The following is a 16,919-nucleotide window of genomic DNA, read 5'->3' on the forward strand; positions in this document are numbered from 1 at the left end:
GTTAGAAGCCTTGTATTCTGTGATGATAAAATACTCAGAGACCAGTACATTCTGATGCAGTTATTTCTGCTTTGCTGCTGTTTCAGTATTAAGGTGGGAGTCGAGGCTGTAGTTTCCCCATTAGTCAAGGGCACCTGTGGGTTTCAGATGCTTCTTTCATGTATTTGTAGGTCTGTTGGTTCTGGAATAATTAAAGTCACCCATTCTGACTGACTGTGTGCATCTCTCTCTCTCTCTGACTCTCTCCTCTTGAACCCCTTGCTCTTTGTCTCTGTCTCTTTGTCTCTGGCTCTCTCTCTTCTGTCTGTCTCTTTCTCTTCTCTCTTTTTCTGTCTCTCTTTCTCTTTCCCTCCCTCTTTCCCTCTCTCTTTCCCTCCCTCTCTCTGTTCATTTCTCTCTTTCTCCGTCTCTCTTGCTTTCTCTTCCTCCGTCTCTTTCTCTCTCGCTTTCTCACTCTCTCTGTCCCTCTCTCTCTCCCTCCCTCCCTCCCCCTCTCTCCCTCCCTCCCTCCCTCCCCCTCCCTCCCTCCCTCCCCCTCTCTCCTCCCTCCCCCTCTCTCTCTCTCTCCCTCCCCCTCTCTCTCTCTCTCCCTCCCCCTCTCTCCCTCCTCCCTCCCCCTCTCTCTCTCTCCCTCCCTCCCCCTCTCTCTTCCTCACTCCCCCCTCTCTCTCTCCCTCCCTCCCCCTCTCTCTCTCTCTCCTCCCTCCCCCTCTCTCTTCCTCACTCCCCCCTCTCTCTCTCCCTCCCTCCCCCTCCCCCTCTCTCCCCTCCCCCCTCTCTTCCTCCCTCCCCCCTCTCTCTCTCCCTCCCCCCCTCTCTCTCTCTTCCTCCCTCCCCCCTCTCTCTCTCTCCCTCCCTCCCCCTCCCCCCTCTCTCCTCCCCCCCTCTCCCCCTCCCCCCTCTCTCCCCCTCCCCCCCTCTCTCCCCTCCCCCTCTCTCCCCTCCCCCCTCCCCCCTCTCTCCCCTCCCCCCTCTCTCCCCCTCCCCCCACTCCCCCTCCCCTCGCTCTCCCCCTCCCCTCTCTCTCCCCCTCCCCTCTCTCTCCCCCTCCCCTCTCTCCCCTCCCCTCTCTCCCCCCTCCCCTCTCTCCCCCCCTCCCCTCTCTCCCCCCTCCCCTCTCTCCCCCCTCCCCTCTCTCCCCCCCTCCCCTCTCTCCCCCCCTCCCCTCTCTCCCCCCCTCCCTCTCTCCCCCCCTCCCCTCTCTCCCCCCCTCCCCTCTCTCCCCCCCTCCCCTCTCTCCCCCCCTCCCCTCTCTCCCCCCTCCCCTCTCTCTCCCCCCTCCCCTCTCTCTCCCCCCTCCCCTCTCTCTCCCCCCTCCCCTCTCTCTCCCCCTCCCCTCTCAATTTCAATTCAATTCAATTCAAATCGCTTTATTGGCATGACAAGGTACATCTTATGTTGCCAAAGCATCGAAAAACATTTATGGTTGTGCACAAAAATACAGATCTATCCATACAGTGTACAAACAGATATATCCCTGATTGTATAAATATATACATTCATATAATTCTCTCCCCCCCCCTTTCTCTGTCTCTCTCTCTCCCCCCCCCTCTCTCTCGCTCTCTCTCTCTCTTGCTCTTCCTCCCTCTATCTCTCCCTGCAGTATGACATCTTTGGCTGGAAGAGGAAAGCAGGGGAGAAAGTGTCAAAGGTCGCGTCTCAGAACTTTGAGGCCGCTGCGGAGGACGATGGCTTGGCTGATGCTGACGGGGATTGGTTGCACATCACCAAGCGGCAACGGGAGGTGCTGCTGGAAGACGGCACAGTGAAGAGCAAGAGGCTGAAGGAAGAGGGGGTCTTCCTGTCTGAGAATGGAAGGTGAGCTCGGGAGGGGCTTAGAGCATTCGAATACTTGGAACTGCAAAAAGGTCATGGGCCTCGCCGGTCGACTGCTCCATCCCCCTCCATCCCTCCTCCCTGTATCCCTCAATCCCTTCCCTCCCTCTCCCTCTATCCCTCCTCCCCGTATCCCTCAATCCCTTCCCTCCCTCTCCTCTAGCCCTCCTCCCCGTATCCGTCAATCCCTTCCCTCCGTCTCCCTCACTCCCTCCTCCCCGTACCCCTCACTCCCTTACCTCCGTCTCCCTCACTCCTCCTCCCCGTATCCCTCACTCCCTTCCCCTCCGTCTCCCTCACTCCCTCCTCCCCGTATCCCTCAATCCCTTCCCTCCGTCTCCTCACTCCCTCCACCCCGTATCCCTCCATCCCTTCCCTCCCTCTCCCTCAATCCCTTCCCTCCGTCTCCCTCACTCCTTCCCTCCGTCTCCCTCACTCCCTTCCCTCCCTCTCCCTCAATCCCTTCCCTCCGTCTCCCTCACTCCCCTTCCCTCCCTCTCCCTCAATCCCTTCCCTCCCTCTCCCTCAATCCCTTCCCTCCGTCTCCCTCAATCCCTTCCCTCCGTCTCCCTCAATCCCTTCCCTCCGTCTCCCTCACTCCTTCCCTCCGTCTCCCTCACTCCTTCCCTCCCTCTCCCTCACTCCCTTCCCTCCCTCTCCTCAATCCCTTCCCTCCCTCTCCCTCAATCCCCTCCCTCCGTCTCCCTCACTCCCTTCCCTCCCTCTCCCTCAATCCCTTCCCTCCGTCTCCCTCAATCCCTTCCCTCCGTCTCCCTCACTCCCTTCCTCCGTCTCCCTCACTCCCTTCCCTCCGTCTCCCTCACTCCCTTCCCTCCGTCTCCCTCAATCCCTTCCCTCCGTCTCCCTCAATCCTTCCCTCCGTCTCCCTCAATCCCTTCCCTCCGTCTCCCTCAATCCCTTCCCTCCGTCTCCCTCAATCCCTTCCCTCCGTCTCCCTCAATCCCTTCCCTCCGTCTCCCTCAATCCCTTCCCTCCGTCTCCCTCACTCCCTTCTCTCCGTCTCCCTCAATCCCCTCAATCCCTTCTCTCCGTCTCCCTCAATCCCTTCCCTCCGTCTCCCTCAATCCCTTCCCTCCGTCTCCCTCAATCCCTTCCCTCCATCTCCCTCAATCCCTTCCCTCCGTCTCCCTCAATCCCTTCCCTCCGTCTCCCTCAATCCCTTCCCTCCGTCTCCCTCAATCCCTTCCCTCCGTCTCCCTCAATCCCTTCCCTCCGTCTCCCTCAATCCCTTCCCTCCGTCTCCCTCAATCCCTTCCCTCCGTCTCCGTCACTCCCTTCCCTCCGTCTCCCTCAATCCGTCTCTCCGTCTCCCTCAATCCCTTCCCTCCGTCTCCCTCAATCCCTTCCCTCCGTCTCTCCCATTGCCTCCTGACCATTTACACTGTCTGCATTAATGTCCCTCCCTGGTAACTTATTCCACAACTCGCTAATCCTTCGTGTGACTTTAGTTCCACCCGACCTTGTGAATGACGGGCTTCATCCCTTGATGTACTTAGCTTGTGGTGATGCCGCTGTAGGCAGGGCAACTGCGTTGCTGTGAGGTCTGTTGGTCCAACCATGAGTTCACCGGTCATGTCTCGGCCGTGGGGAGAGGAGGGCAGGGAAAGGTGGAGGTCCGACTGTCGCCTGTCTCACGGGTTCGATGACGTGCTGTGCCAGGGAGTAGTGAGATACAGTTTCATATCCACGGCCCTGGACAACGGTCCAGCCGTGTCACATTGAGAGGGTTCTGGGGAGGCACCAGGCACCTCCCGGAGGGGGAACCACCCCATGCTGTGTCTGTGCGGTTCCCCGCACCCCATCCCAGCACCACTGGCGGGGGAGCAGCAACAGGCCACCCGGTGTTTGGGCAGGGGTGCAGGAACGGGCCATTCGGTGTTTGGGCAGGGGGTGCAGGAACGGGTCATCCGGTGTTTGGGGTGGGGGTGCAGCAGAGACGGTGGCTGCTTGGAGTCAGTGGGTAAACCTGGCAGGACTGGACGGGGACTGGGCACTTTCTAGTGGCAGTCAGTGAGTGCAGGGAGCTGGAGGGCCAGAAGACCCTGCATGGAGTTGGGTAGGGGAGGGTGGCTGGGGTGCATCCCTTGTTGGAGTGTTCCGGTCCCTAATGCGGGGAGCAGTTGCCATTTCCCAGATCAGTGATTAGAATTGAAGTGCTTTTACACTGCAGTCAAATTCAAATTCAAATTCAAATCGCTTTATTGGCATGATAAGGTACATCTTATGTTGCCAAAGCATCAAAATACATTTATGGTTGAACACATAAACGCAGTTCTATTCATACAGTGTATAAACAGGTATATCCCTGAGTGTATAAATATACATTCGCCTTGTTTATATATACTCTTTTCTTAATTTACTGGTTGTCCCTCTGTTCATGGCAAGCTGTAACATAGTGTGCCGCCAGTGTTACACAGCTTCTCTCCTCCCCCAGTAGGAATGGGAGTTTTTGGTTGTCATTCTGTCAAACAGTCCCTATTTTGGGATAAGGAGACAGAACCCGAGCCCCCTCTTCTGGTGCTATGGAACCAGATTCCCTTCGCCACTGCCCCCGAATCCAGCAGCAGTTAGCAAGACTCGGGAAGCTGTGGTATTCGCTGCTGCTGCTGGGACAGGTTATGTCGGGCAGTTCCTATATCTGGAACGTTATACGAAGGGTACATTATAGCGCACTGACCGTCACACCTCTGATATCTCTCACAAATACCTGTGTGATACACTTCAAAAAAATCCAGTATGAACAAACAGTAACGCTAACGTGACACAGCAGCCGGAATGTCTGCGGCCTCTGAATAACCTTGGCAATCATAGCCAGGGGCTGTAACATAGAGACTGACTGGCATTTCGACAACACCTTTCACAATCTCGGGACGTCCCAAAGCACTTTACAGCCAGTGAAGGACTTTTTGAAGTGTAGTCACTGTTGTAATGTCGAAAACACGGCAGCTAATTTGCACACAGCAAGCTCCCACAAACATGCAGCCTCAACATCAGTTAATCGTTGACCTCACCAATTGTGTACTGAACAGTAATTGGACATTCTGTCCTTAAAGCCGGCCCGCTGTCTCGACCCAGCCAGTCGGATCGAGCAATCCAGCCCCCCATACATGGAGCACCACTGCCCACTCTCCCCCCCCCACCCCACCCCCGCACCCCATCAGCGAGGCCTCAGAAACCTCCGGTGCCTCCCCCTCGCTGCTTCTCCATGCGATTGAATCATTCTGCAGACTGCGTGCAGGACGTCTGGTGAGGGCAGGAATCCTAACACGTTGTGCAGCAGCGTTCAAACATTAGAATTCGCAGCAGGAGGAAGGAGCCAGCGGCAGTGGTGGGGGTGCGGGGAGGAGCGGGGAGGAGGCCGCACTGGGGGAACGAGCATGTCAGCAGGTAATTGGAGGGGAAAGGAGTTGCAGTGTGAGCTTTGGGGGGGTGGGGGGGGTAAAAACAGTTGTGGGAAATGAACGGGGCAAGTGGAGCATGTCTCACTGGGGCAACATTTGGGGAACAGTGATCATAATATCATCAGGTTTAGCCTGGTTATGGAAAAGGACAAGGAACAAACAAGCGTAAAAATACTTAACTGGAGGAGGGCTAACTTCAGTGGGTTGAAAAGGGATCTGGCCCAGGTGGATTGGAATCAAGGATTGGTAGGCAAAACAGTAATTTAACTGGCCTAATAATATAACACTTCTCTCTCACTCTTCAACTAAATCTGTTTGGTTGTTTTTCAAAGTTATTCCAAGAAATGCTAGAGGACAAATGTATATTGTGTTTTAAAAAGAAAACACGAGGATGTTTGTATGAGAGGAAAGCGCGACAGATGACTGATTGCACACCTTAAGTTGGGGTCAAATTATATAAAATAAACTTCAAAGTATATTAAGCAGAGTTACAGAATCTTTCCTGATCCTCATTCTGAGGTCTTTGTTTTTTTTTAAAGAACTAGTGATCAATTTTGAAAGCAAACAGAGAGCCTCTAATTATCACCTGTGTTTTGCTGATAGCTAGAAAATGTAAGCACTCATGTGAGATAGACAGAGAGAGCGGGACGGAGGGACAGAGAGAGGGACGGAGGGACAGGGAGGGACGGAGGGACAGGGAGCGAGACAGAGGGACGGAGAGTGAGACGGAGGGACGGAGAGTGAGATGGAGAGACAGAGAGGGACAGAGGGACGGAGAGCGGCACAGAGGGACAGAGAGCGAGACGGAGGGACTGAGAGAGGGACGGAGCGAGACGGAGGGACGGAGAGAGGGACGGAGAGTGAGACAGAGGGACAGAGAGAGGGACGGAGTGTGAGACGGAGGGACAGAGAGGGACGGAGGGACAGGGAGCGAGACGGAGGGACGGAGAGAGGGACGGAGGGACAGAGAGCGAGATGGAGGGACGGAGGGACAGGGAGCGAGACGGAGGGACAGAGAGAGGGACAGAGAGAGGGATGGAGGGACAGAGAGCGAGACGGAGCGACAGAGAGAGGGACAGGGACGGAGAGTGAGACGGAGGGACAGAGAGGGACGGAGCGAGACGGAGGGACAGAGAGGGACGGAGGGACAGAGAACAAGACGAAGGGACAGGGAGCGAGACGGAGGGACGGAGAGCGGGATGGAGGGACAGAGAGCGAGACGGAGGGACGGAGGGACAGAGAGAGGGACGGAGAGTGAGACGGAGGGACGGAGAGTGAGACGGAGGGACAGAGAGTGGGACGGAGAGTGAGACGGAGGGACAGAGAGGGAAGGAGGGACAGGGAGCGAGACGAAGGGACAGGGAGCGAGACGGAGGGACGGAGAGCGGGACGGAGGGACAGAGAGCGAGACGGAGGGACAGAGGGACGGAGAGTGAGACGGAGGGACAGAGAGAGGGACGGAGGGACGGAGAGTGGGACGGAGAGTGAGACGGAGGGACAGAGAGGGACGGAGGGACAGAGAGAGGGAAGGAGGGACAGGGAGCGAGACGGAGGGACGGAGAGAGGGACGGAGAGTGAGACGGAGGGACAGAGAGAGGGACAGAGGGATGGAGAGTGAGACGGAGGGACAGAGAGGGACGGAGGGACAGGGAGCGAGACGGAGGGATGGAGAGAGGGACGGAGGGACAGAGAGCGAGACGGAGGGACGGAGCGAGACGGAGGGACGGAGGGACAGAGAGCGAGACGGAGGGACCGAGAGGGACGGAGCGAGACGGAGGGACAGAGAGAGGGACAGAGGGATGGAGAGTGAGACGGAGGGACAGAGAGAGGGACGGAGAGTGAGACGGAGGGACAGAGAGGGACGGAGGGACGGAGAGCGGCACAGAGGGACAGGGAGCGAGACGGAGGGACTGAGAGAGGGACGGAGCGAGACGGAGGGACTGAGAGAGGGACGGAGGGACTGAGAGGGACGGAGGGACAGAGAGAGGGACGGAGGGACAGAGGGAGGGACGGAGGGACAGAGAGAGGGACGGAGGGACAGAGAGAGGGACGGAGGGACAGAGAGAGGGACGGAGGGACAGGGAGAGGGACGGAGGGACAGGGAGAGGGACGGAGGGACAGGGAGAGGGACAGAGGGACAGGGAGAGGGACGGAGGGAGAAGGACGGTGGGACAGAGCGAGGGACGGAGGGACAGAGAGAGGGACGGTGGGACAGAGCGAGGGACGGAGGGACAGAGCGAGGGACGGAGGGACAGAGAGGGGGACGGAGGGACAGAGAGGGGGACGGAGGGACAGAGAGGGGGACGGAGGGACAGAGAGGGGGACGGAGGGACAGAGAGGGGGACGGAGGGACAGAGAGGGGGACGGAGGGACAGAGAGGGGGACGGAGGGACAGAGAGGGGGACGGAGGGACAGAGAGGGGGAGGGACGGAGGGACAGAGAGGGGGACGGAGGGACAGAGAGGGGGAGGGACGGAGGGACAGAGAGAGGGACGGAGGGACAGAGGGACAGAGAGAGGGACGGAGGGACAGAGGGACAGAGAGAGGGACGGAGGGACAGAGAGCGAGACGGAGGGACAGAGAGGAAGACGGAGGGACGGAGATTGCGACACACATTTCTAGCAACCAAATTTAACGTGTGCATCGATCTCTGAGAAAGTTACACACAGTGTTGCAGACTTGACATCAAACTTTGTTTGGCCCATTCACAGCTTTGCACATGCGCGAAACGTAAGATTGAACAAGCCGGCTCCAGGCTGCGCGCGACCGGCAGAGAGTCGGACGGCTGCGCAGCTTATAGGGAACGTTGCTCGAGACTCTCCACCCCACTCCACTCCACTCCACCCCACCCCGCTCCGCCCCGCCCCACCCCCCGCCCCGCACTCCACCCCACTCCACCCCACTCCACCCCACCCCACTCCGCCCCGCCCCGCCACCCCTCTCCACCCCACTCCACCCCACTCCACCCCACCTCACTCCACCCCTCTCCACCCCTCTCCACCCCTCTCCACCCCTCTCCACCCCTCTCCACCCCTCTCCACCCCACTCCACCCCACTCCACCCCACCCCACCCCACCCACTCCACCCACTCCACCCCACTCCACCCCACTCCACCCCACCGCACTCCAGCCCACCCCACCCCACTCCACCCCACCTCACTCCACCCCCTCCACCCACTCCACCCACTCCACCCCACCCCACCCCACTCCACCCCACCCCACTCCACCCCACCCCACCCCACCCCACTCCACCCCACTCCACTAGTGCAGTAAAGTCAGTGCCTTCTCCGTCCCCTCACTGCTGACAAACACTAGGAATGTACCAGTGATTCTAAACCCCACATTCCACCCCCCCCACCCACCCTTTCGCCAGGTTCCCTTCTGCACCCCCCCACAATCACAGTTCTGGCGAACCTGAGGCTCCGTCTCCACCGTGCTGCCCAGTCTAAGCATTCTCCCTCGTCCCCGACTGCCAAATCTCAGCAGCCCCACTGTGTTCTGGAATTCAATCCCCCAAAGGACCAGCAACAATTCTCATTACCATAGGATTTGAGTGATGCAATCCCTGTCAATCAGTAACCTGCTGCTATTCTCTAGCTGGCATAGCACACTTATATTTTGTTATGCAGCATGACTCTCCTAAATCAGCACCACGGGAGATTTCCTGGTAACCTATGATTATATTAACATTCACGAGGCCGCCCACACTGCCGAGCAGTTACTTCCTCCTGTGATGCTATTTTGGCCACGCGTCATGTTACCCATTCATTTTAGTTACCACTTACCAGTCTTTGGATGAGACATTAAAGCAAGGCCTGTCTACCTGCTCGGGTGGATGTGGTAAGTCTCACGCCAGTATTCCGAGAACGGCAGGACGTTCTCTGGGTGCCCTGACCAACATTTATCCCTGAACCAAAATGACCGAAACAGATGAACTGCCCACTTACCTCAGTTTCTGTTTGCGGGAGCTTGCTGTGCACAATTTCACTGCTGTGTTTGCCTGCAAGAACAGCAGTGACTGCACTTCAGAGATAATTCAGTGGCTGGACCGCGCTTTGGGGCGTCCTGTGGTACAAGCTTTTTCTCTCTTTATATGATTGATTCATGTAAGGTTTACTCACTGCTGAGAGCTTCAAACTGATGTGCGGAACTCCTAATGGAAACATGGCTGCAGACAGGACAGGATTGGCAGTTCAGTACTGCGGCCTATAATGTATTTAGAAATGTGAGGTTAGGAAGCGGGAGCAGCTGTGTTAATCAGAACTAAGAGACAGGAGCAAGAAAGGACATAACTGACAAAGCGATGGAAGCGGAATAGGTATGGATTGAGATAAAGGATAGGAAGGGATCGGTGACACTATTAAGTTGGACTACAGGCCACCAAATAGTGGGAAAAAGGAATTGAGGGGGGGGGGGGCGGATGGGGAGAAATATGTCGGTAAAAATATGAAATGAGTAAACGGCATCATAATCATGGGGGATTTCAACTACCCTGGGGGAGAGGGAGTGAAAGGGAGAAGGGAGTGGAGTTCCTACAATATGTATAGGACTCTCCTCTGACCCAGTATGTAACAAGCCCAACAAGGGAGGAATTACCAGATCTCTCCGAAGGCTGCTTATTAGATCTAGTAATGGGAAATGAACCGGAGCAGGTGAGCGAAGTACTGAGGTTCATTTCTAGAGGCACAGATTACAAAAGCAGGGAGGAGGCTCGTGTGGAGCATGGATTGGTTGGGCCGACGGCCTAATTCTGTGTAATCCTATGAAATGTTAAATTTATTTCGAACCTTGGTTAGACCACACTTGTAGTGCTGTGCGCTGCTCTGGTCTACATATTAGAAACAAAGGATATTGAAGCACTGGAGAATGTGCAGAAAAGATTTTCATGGATGTTACCAGAATTGAGAGGATGCTGCAGTCAGGAAAGATTGAGCAGGCTGGGGCTCTTCTCTCTGGCAAAGAGTTTAAGAGGAGACTTGATAGAAGTCTTTAAAATGAAGGCGGCGTTCGATAGGGTGGATGTGGAGCAATTGTTTTTGCTTGTGGATGAGTCCGAAACAAGGGGATATAAATATAAGATGGCCACTAACAGACCAGATAAAAGAACTTCGGAGCAATGTCTTCGCACATCGAGTGGTGAGAATGTGGAACTCGCTGCCATGTGGAATGGCTGAAGCAGTTACCGTTGGTGCATTTAAGGGAAGGCTTGATGCATGCACGAGGGAGAAGGGGATAGCGGGTTATAGGGGCATGGGTGAGAAGAGGTAATTACAGTGGGAGGAGGCTCGTGTGGACCAGTTGTGTCGAATGGCCTGTTTCTGTGCGGTAGATTCAGTGTCGCTGGCCTGCACTACCGAGACGTTCCAGCAGAGTGAGCCAGTGATCCGTCCATTTGAAAATCTATTCCGGTCCATGGGACAGAATGCAACCGGAACACATCTCATTACAGCTTCGGGAAAGGCTGCTTATCACGGGATAAGGAAAGGTATGGACTCCAGATACAGCGGCCCAATCACATACTTAAACATTTTAATCACTAGGTCGATCTGAGCTCATCCCCCCCAACAACAACAACTTCTTGTATTTATACAGCGCCTTTAACGCAGTAAAATGTCCCAAGGTGCTTCACAGGAGCGATTATCAAACAACATTTCACACCGAGGCACATGAGATACTAGGACAGATGATCAAAAGTTTGGTCAAAGAGGTAGGTTTTAAGGAGCGTCTTGAAGAAGAGAGAGAGGCGGAGAGGTTTATGTAATGAGAAAGGATTAATTAGCAATCTTGTTGTGCGAGGCCCCTTGGGTCGGAGCGATCATAATATGATCGAATTCTTCATTAAGATGGAGAATGAAGTAGTCGACTCAGAGACTAGGGTCCCAAATTTAAATAAAGGAAACTACGATGGTCTGAGGCGCGAGTTGGGTAGGATTGATTGGGGAATGTCACTCAAAGGGTTGACGGTGGATGGGCAATGGCAAAAATTCAAAGATCGCATGGATGAACTACAGAATTTGTTCATCTCAGTTTGGCATAAAAATAAAACAAAAAAGGTGACTCAACCGTGGCTAACGAGGAAAATTAGGAATAGCATAAGATCCAAGGAGAGGACATATAAATTGGCCAGAAAAAGCAGTAAACCTGAGGATTGGGAGCAGTTTAGGATTCAACAAAGGAGGACAAAGGGATTAATTAAGAAAGGGAAAATAGAATATGAGAGTAAGCTATCAGGGGAACATAAAAACTGACTGTAAAAGCTTTTATAGATATGTGAAGAGAAAAAGATTGGTGAAGTCAAGCATAGGTCCCTTGCAGTCAGAATCAGGGGAATTTATAATGGGGAACAAAGAAATGGCAGACCAATTAAATACATACTTTGGTTCTGTCTTCACAAAGGAGGACACAAATAACCTCCCAGAGATGTCGGGGAACATAGGGTCTAATGAAAGGGTGGAACTGATAGAAATCAGTGTTTGTAGGGAAATGGTGTTAGGGAAATTGATGGGATTGAGGGCCGATAAATCCCCAGGGCCTGATAATCTACATCCTAGGGTACTTAAGGAAGTGGCCCTAGAAATAGTAGATGCATTGCTGGTCATCTTCCAAAATTCGATAGACTCTGGAACAGTACCCATGGATTGGCGGGTAGCTAATGTTACCCCACTATTCAAAAAAGGTGGTAGAGAGAAAACGGGGAATTACAGACCGGTAAGCCTGACATCGGTAGTGGGGAAAATGCTAGAGTCCATTATAAAAGATGCAATAGCAGAGCACTTGGAAAACAGTGACAGGATCGGACAAAGTCAACATGGATTTACAAAAGGTAAATCGTGCTTGACTAATCTACTGGAATTTTTTGAGGATGTAACTGGTAAAATAGATAAGGGAGAACCAGTGGATGTGGTGTACAGGAAACTTTGTGTTATCTGGAGGCTAAATGTCCGGCAAGCTCGAGCCACCGGCAAAAGTCAGGAGCCGTTTTGTTAGTTTTTTTTTCTTCTCGTGGCTTTTTTTTTCCAACAGTCAGGCTCTGCAAAGTCTCTGTAGCTTAGCAACAGCTTCAGAGAGACGCTTCCAAGGTACGGGCCGACTGTTTAGAAGCTGTTGCTAAGCAACAGTGTTTGTTGTCAGATACGGAGATGAAAAGCTCCGTATGCTTCAACATTAACGCTGGTTTGTCCGGCAACAGCTCGGTCCCGTCGGTGCCGGATAGCACAAAGTTTCCTGTATTTGGATTTTCAAAAGGCTTTCGATAAGGTCCCGCATAAGAGATTACCGTGTAAAATTAAGGCACATGGGATTGGGGGCAAGGTATTGACTTTGATAGAGAACTGGTTGGCAGACAGAAAGCAAAGAGTTGGAATAAATGGGTCTTTTTCCGAATGGCAGGCAGTGACTAGTGGGGTACCGCAGGGATCAGTCCTTGGACCCCAGCTATTCACAATATATATATTAATGATCTGGACGAGGGAACTAGATGTAATATCTCCAAGTTTGCAGACGACACAAAGCTGGGTGGGCGTGTGTGCTGTGAGGAGGATGCCGAGAAACTCCAGTATGATTTGGACAGGTTGGGTGATTGGGCAGAAGCATGGCAGATGCAATATAATGTGGATAAATGCGAGGTTATCCACTTTGGTGTCAAAAACAGGAAGGCAGATTATTATCTGAATGGCAATAGATTGGGAGAAGGGGAAGTGCAACGAGACCTGGGTGTCCTTGTGCACCAGTCGCTGAAGGTAAGCATGCAGGTGCAGCAGGCGGTTAAGAAGGCAAATGGTATGTTGGCCTTCGTAGCGAGAGGGTTTGAGTACAGGAACAAGGATGTCTTGCTGCAGTTGTACAGGGCTTTGGTGAGGCCACATCTTGAGTATTGTGTGCAGTTTTGGTTGCCTTATCTGAGGAAGGATGTTCTTGCCATGGAAGGAGTGCAGCGAAGATTCACCAGGCTGATACCTGGGATGGCAGGAATGACGTATGAGGAGAGATTGGGTCGATTGGGCTTATACTCGCTGGAGTTTAGAAGATGAGAGGGGATCTCATTGAAACTTATAAAATTCTAACAGGACTAGACAGACTAGATGCAGGAAGGATGTTCCCGATGGTTGGGGAGTCCAGAACCAGGGGTCACAGTCCAAGGATAAGTGGTAAGCCATTTAGGACAGAGATGAGGAGGAATTTCTTCACCCAGAGAGTGGTGAACCTGTGGAATTCTCTACCAAAGAAGGCAGTGGAGGCCAATTCATTAAATATATTCAAGAAGGAGTTGGATATATTTCTTAAGGATAAAGGGATCAAGGGTATGGGGAGAAAGCCGGGACAGGGTACTGAGTTTGGATGATCAGCCATGATCTCGTTGAATGGCGGAGCAGGCTCGAGGGGCCGAATGGCCTACTCCTGCTCCTATCTTCTATGTTTCTATGTTTAGGGAGGGAACTCCAGTGCTTAGGCCTTCGGCGGCTGAAGGCACAGCCACCAATGGTTGAGCGATTATAATCAGGGATGTTCAAGAGGTCAGAATTAGAGGAGCGCAGATATCCCGGGGGTTGTGGGGTTGGAGGAGATTACGGAGATAGGGAGGGGCGAGGCCATGGAGGGATTTGAAAACAAGGATGAGAATTTTGAAATCGAGGCGTTGCTGGACCGGGAGCCAATGTAAGTCAGCGAGCACAGGGGGTGATGGGTGAACGGGACTGGGTGCGAGTTAGGACACGGGCAGCCGAGTTTTGGATGACCTCAAGTCTATGGAGGGTGGAATGTGGGAGGCCAGCCAGGAGTGCATTGGAATAGTCAAGTCTAGAGATCCTCCATCCCCTCCTGAAACGGAGTATCCAACTGCCCCTGAAATAACTCCAGGGTTTTTGCCTCTCCGACCCTAGCCAGAACCCCATTATATAAATCAATCAGCCAGGTGTGGGCGAGAGCCACAGATTGTTTTATATAAATTTGCAGGGCTGCGGGGAAAGGGCGGGGTGAGTGGGACTAACTGAAGTGCTCTTGCAGACGGGCCGAATGGCGGCCTCCTGTGCTGTAACCATTCTATGACTCTCTCGGGTGGGAGAGGGACACTGATTGATTTATATAATTTCTCATGGACATTCTCAAATCAAAACTGCCCACACGTATCTAAGCATAAGAATTAGGAGCAGGAGTCAGCCATACGGCCCCTCGAGCCTGCTCCGCCATTCAATAAGATCATGGCTGATCATCGACCTCAACTCCACTTTCCTGCCCGATCTCCATATCCCTTTATTCCCCTAGAGTCCAAAAATCTATCTATCTCTGTCTTGAATATACTCAACGATTCAGCTTCCACAGCCCTCTGGGGCAGAGAATTCCAAAGATTCACAACCCTCTGAGTGAAGAAATTCCTCCTCATCTCAGTCTTAAATGGCCGACCCCTTATCCTGAGACTGTGACCCCTGGTTCTAGATACACCAGCCGGGGGAAACAACCTCTCAGCATCTACCGTCAATCCCCCTCAGAATCTTATATGTTTCAGTGAGATCACTTCTCATTCTTCTAATTCATTCTGAGAATCTCCTGCAATGGCTTCTCTTCCCACTCCCGCACCATTACCTCTGGTGACCCCCAAGGATCAATCCTCGGCCCCCTCCTATTTCTCATCTACATGTTGCCCCTTGGCGAGATCATCCGAAAGCACAGCCTCAGTTTCCACATGTACGCTGACGACACCCAGCTCTACCTCACCACCACCTCTCTCGACCCTTCCACTGTCTCTAAATCATCAGACTGCTTGTCCGACATCCAGTGCTGGATGAGCTGAAATTTCCTCCAATGAAATATTGGGAAGACCGAAACCATTGTTTTCGGGCCCCGCCATAAACTCCGTTCCCTAGCCACCAACTCCATCCCTCTCCCTAACATCTGTCTGAGGCTGAACCACACTGTTCACAACCTTGGTGTCATAGTTGACCCTGAAATGAGCTTCCGACCACATATCCGCATAACAAAGACCGCATATTTCCACCTCCGTAACATCGCCCGTCTCCGCCCTTGCCTCAGCTCATCTGCTGCTGAAACCCTCATCCATGCCTTTGTTACCTCTAGACGTGACTATTCCAACACACTGCTGGCCGGCCTCCCACATTCCACCCTCCGTAAACTTGAGCTCATCCAAAACTCGTCTGCCCGTGTCCTAACTCGCACCAAGTCCCACTCACCCATCACCCCTGTGCTCGCTGGCCTAAAGCGACACCTCGGTTTCAAAATTCTCATCCTTGTTTTCAAATCCCTCCATGGCCTCACCCCTCCCTATCTCTGTAATCTCCTCCAGCCTCACAACCCCCGAGATATCTGCGCTCCTCTAATTCTGCCCTCTTGAGCATCCCTGATTATAATCGCTCCATCATTGGTGGCCGTGCCTTCTGTTGCCTGGGCCCTAAGCTCTGGAATTCCCTCCCTAAACCTGTCCGCCTCGCTACCTCTCTCTCCTCCTTTAAGACGCTCTTTAAAACCTACCTCTTTGACCAAGCTTTTGGTCACCTGCCCTAATTTCTCTTTATGTGGATCGGTGTCAAATTTTTGTCTTAAAATACTCCTGTGCAGCGCCTTGGGACGTTAAAGATGCTATATAAATACAAGTTGTTGTTGTAAACTCCAGAGAGTGTCGGCCCAATCTACTCACTCTCTCCTCACAGGATAACCCCCTCATCCCAGGAATCAATCTAGTGAATCCTTCCTCAGATAAGGAGACCGAAACTGTGCACAGTGCTCCAGGTGTGGTCTCACCTGTACAATTGCAGCAAGACTTCTTTACTCACACTCAAATCCTCTTGTAATAAACATAAGAACATAAGGAATAGGCGCAGGGGTAGGCCATTCGGCCCCTCGAGCCTGCTCGGCCATTCAATGAGATCATGGCTGATCTTCGACCTCAACTCCACCTTCCTGCACTATCCCCAAATCCCTTAATATCCAATAAAGGCCAACATACCATTTGCTTTCCTAATTGCTTGCTGTACCTGCCTGTTAACTTTCAGTGATTCATGTACAAGGACACCCAGGTCCCTCTGAACACCAACATTTCCCAACCTCTCACCATTTAAAAAATACTCTGCTTTTCTAATCTTCCTACCAAAGTGGGTAATTTCACACTTGTCCACATCATACTCCACCTGCCACCTTCTTGCCCATTCACTTAACCTGCCTATGTCGCTTTGCAGCCTCTTTGTGTCCTCCTCACAGCTTACTTTCCCACCTAGCTTTGTGTCGTCAGCAGACTAGGCTACATTACACTCGGATCCTGCTGCCTTTTCCCAAGTGACCAGGAGTTCGGGCTATAATAGGATTCCCGCGATCCTCCAATCACTCGCCTCTCAACACCAGAAATTGTTGACAGTTTTCAGCATTTCTCTGCCAATCCCTTGCACTGCTTAATGCCATTTTTGTTTCTCCAGTGAGCGAAATTTCTAATACCCAAAGTAATAATTTTAAGAAAATAAAAACTATGAAAGACACAAGCAACGCCCCCCCATAAGCTGCACGGCCTCCTGCGCGGCCCGCCTCCCTGACTGCGCGGCCCATTCACATTGTTGCACGAGCGCGGTATCTACAATGTGCGTCGCTGAGCGGTCTCTGCGGCCGTGCAGCTTAATGGGAACACTGGTTGAAAGATATCATCCCCGACTGCTGTACATCCT

The 16,919-nt window shown here is 53.1% G+C and overlaps 1 protein-coding gene across 3 annotated transcripts in view; it reads left to right on the forward strand.

Annotated features, from left to right (window-relative positions):
* The window catches only part of ttc33 (tetratricopeptide repeat domain 33), a 165,354-nt gene that overhangs the window by 25,924 nt on the left and 122,511 nt on the right, over window positions 1–16,919 (forward strand). The window contains exon 1 of one of the 3 annotated variants that reach the window (XM_085965522.1): window positions 1,696–1,818. The exons of 1 other annotated variant lie outside the window; for it this stretch is intronic. The gene's annotated coding sequence lies outside the window, so the exon portion shown is untranslated. Of the gene's footprint in view, window positions 1–1,695; window positions 1,819–16,919 lie in introns of those variants that run through there. One more of the 3 variants, XM_085965687.1, reaches the window with a different exon arrangement.

Source organism: Somniosus microcephalus, chromosome 1, assembly GCF_052327205.1.
Source record: "Somniosus microcephalus isolate GS21.2 chromosome 1, FLI_Smic_1.0, whole genome shotgun sequence".
Classification (NCBI taxonomy): Eukaryota; Metazoa; Chordata; class Chondrichthyes; order Squaliformes; family Somniosidae; genus Somniosus; species Somniosus microcephalus.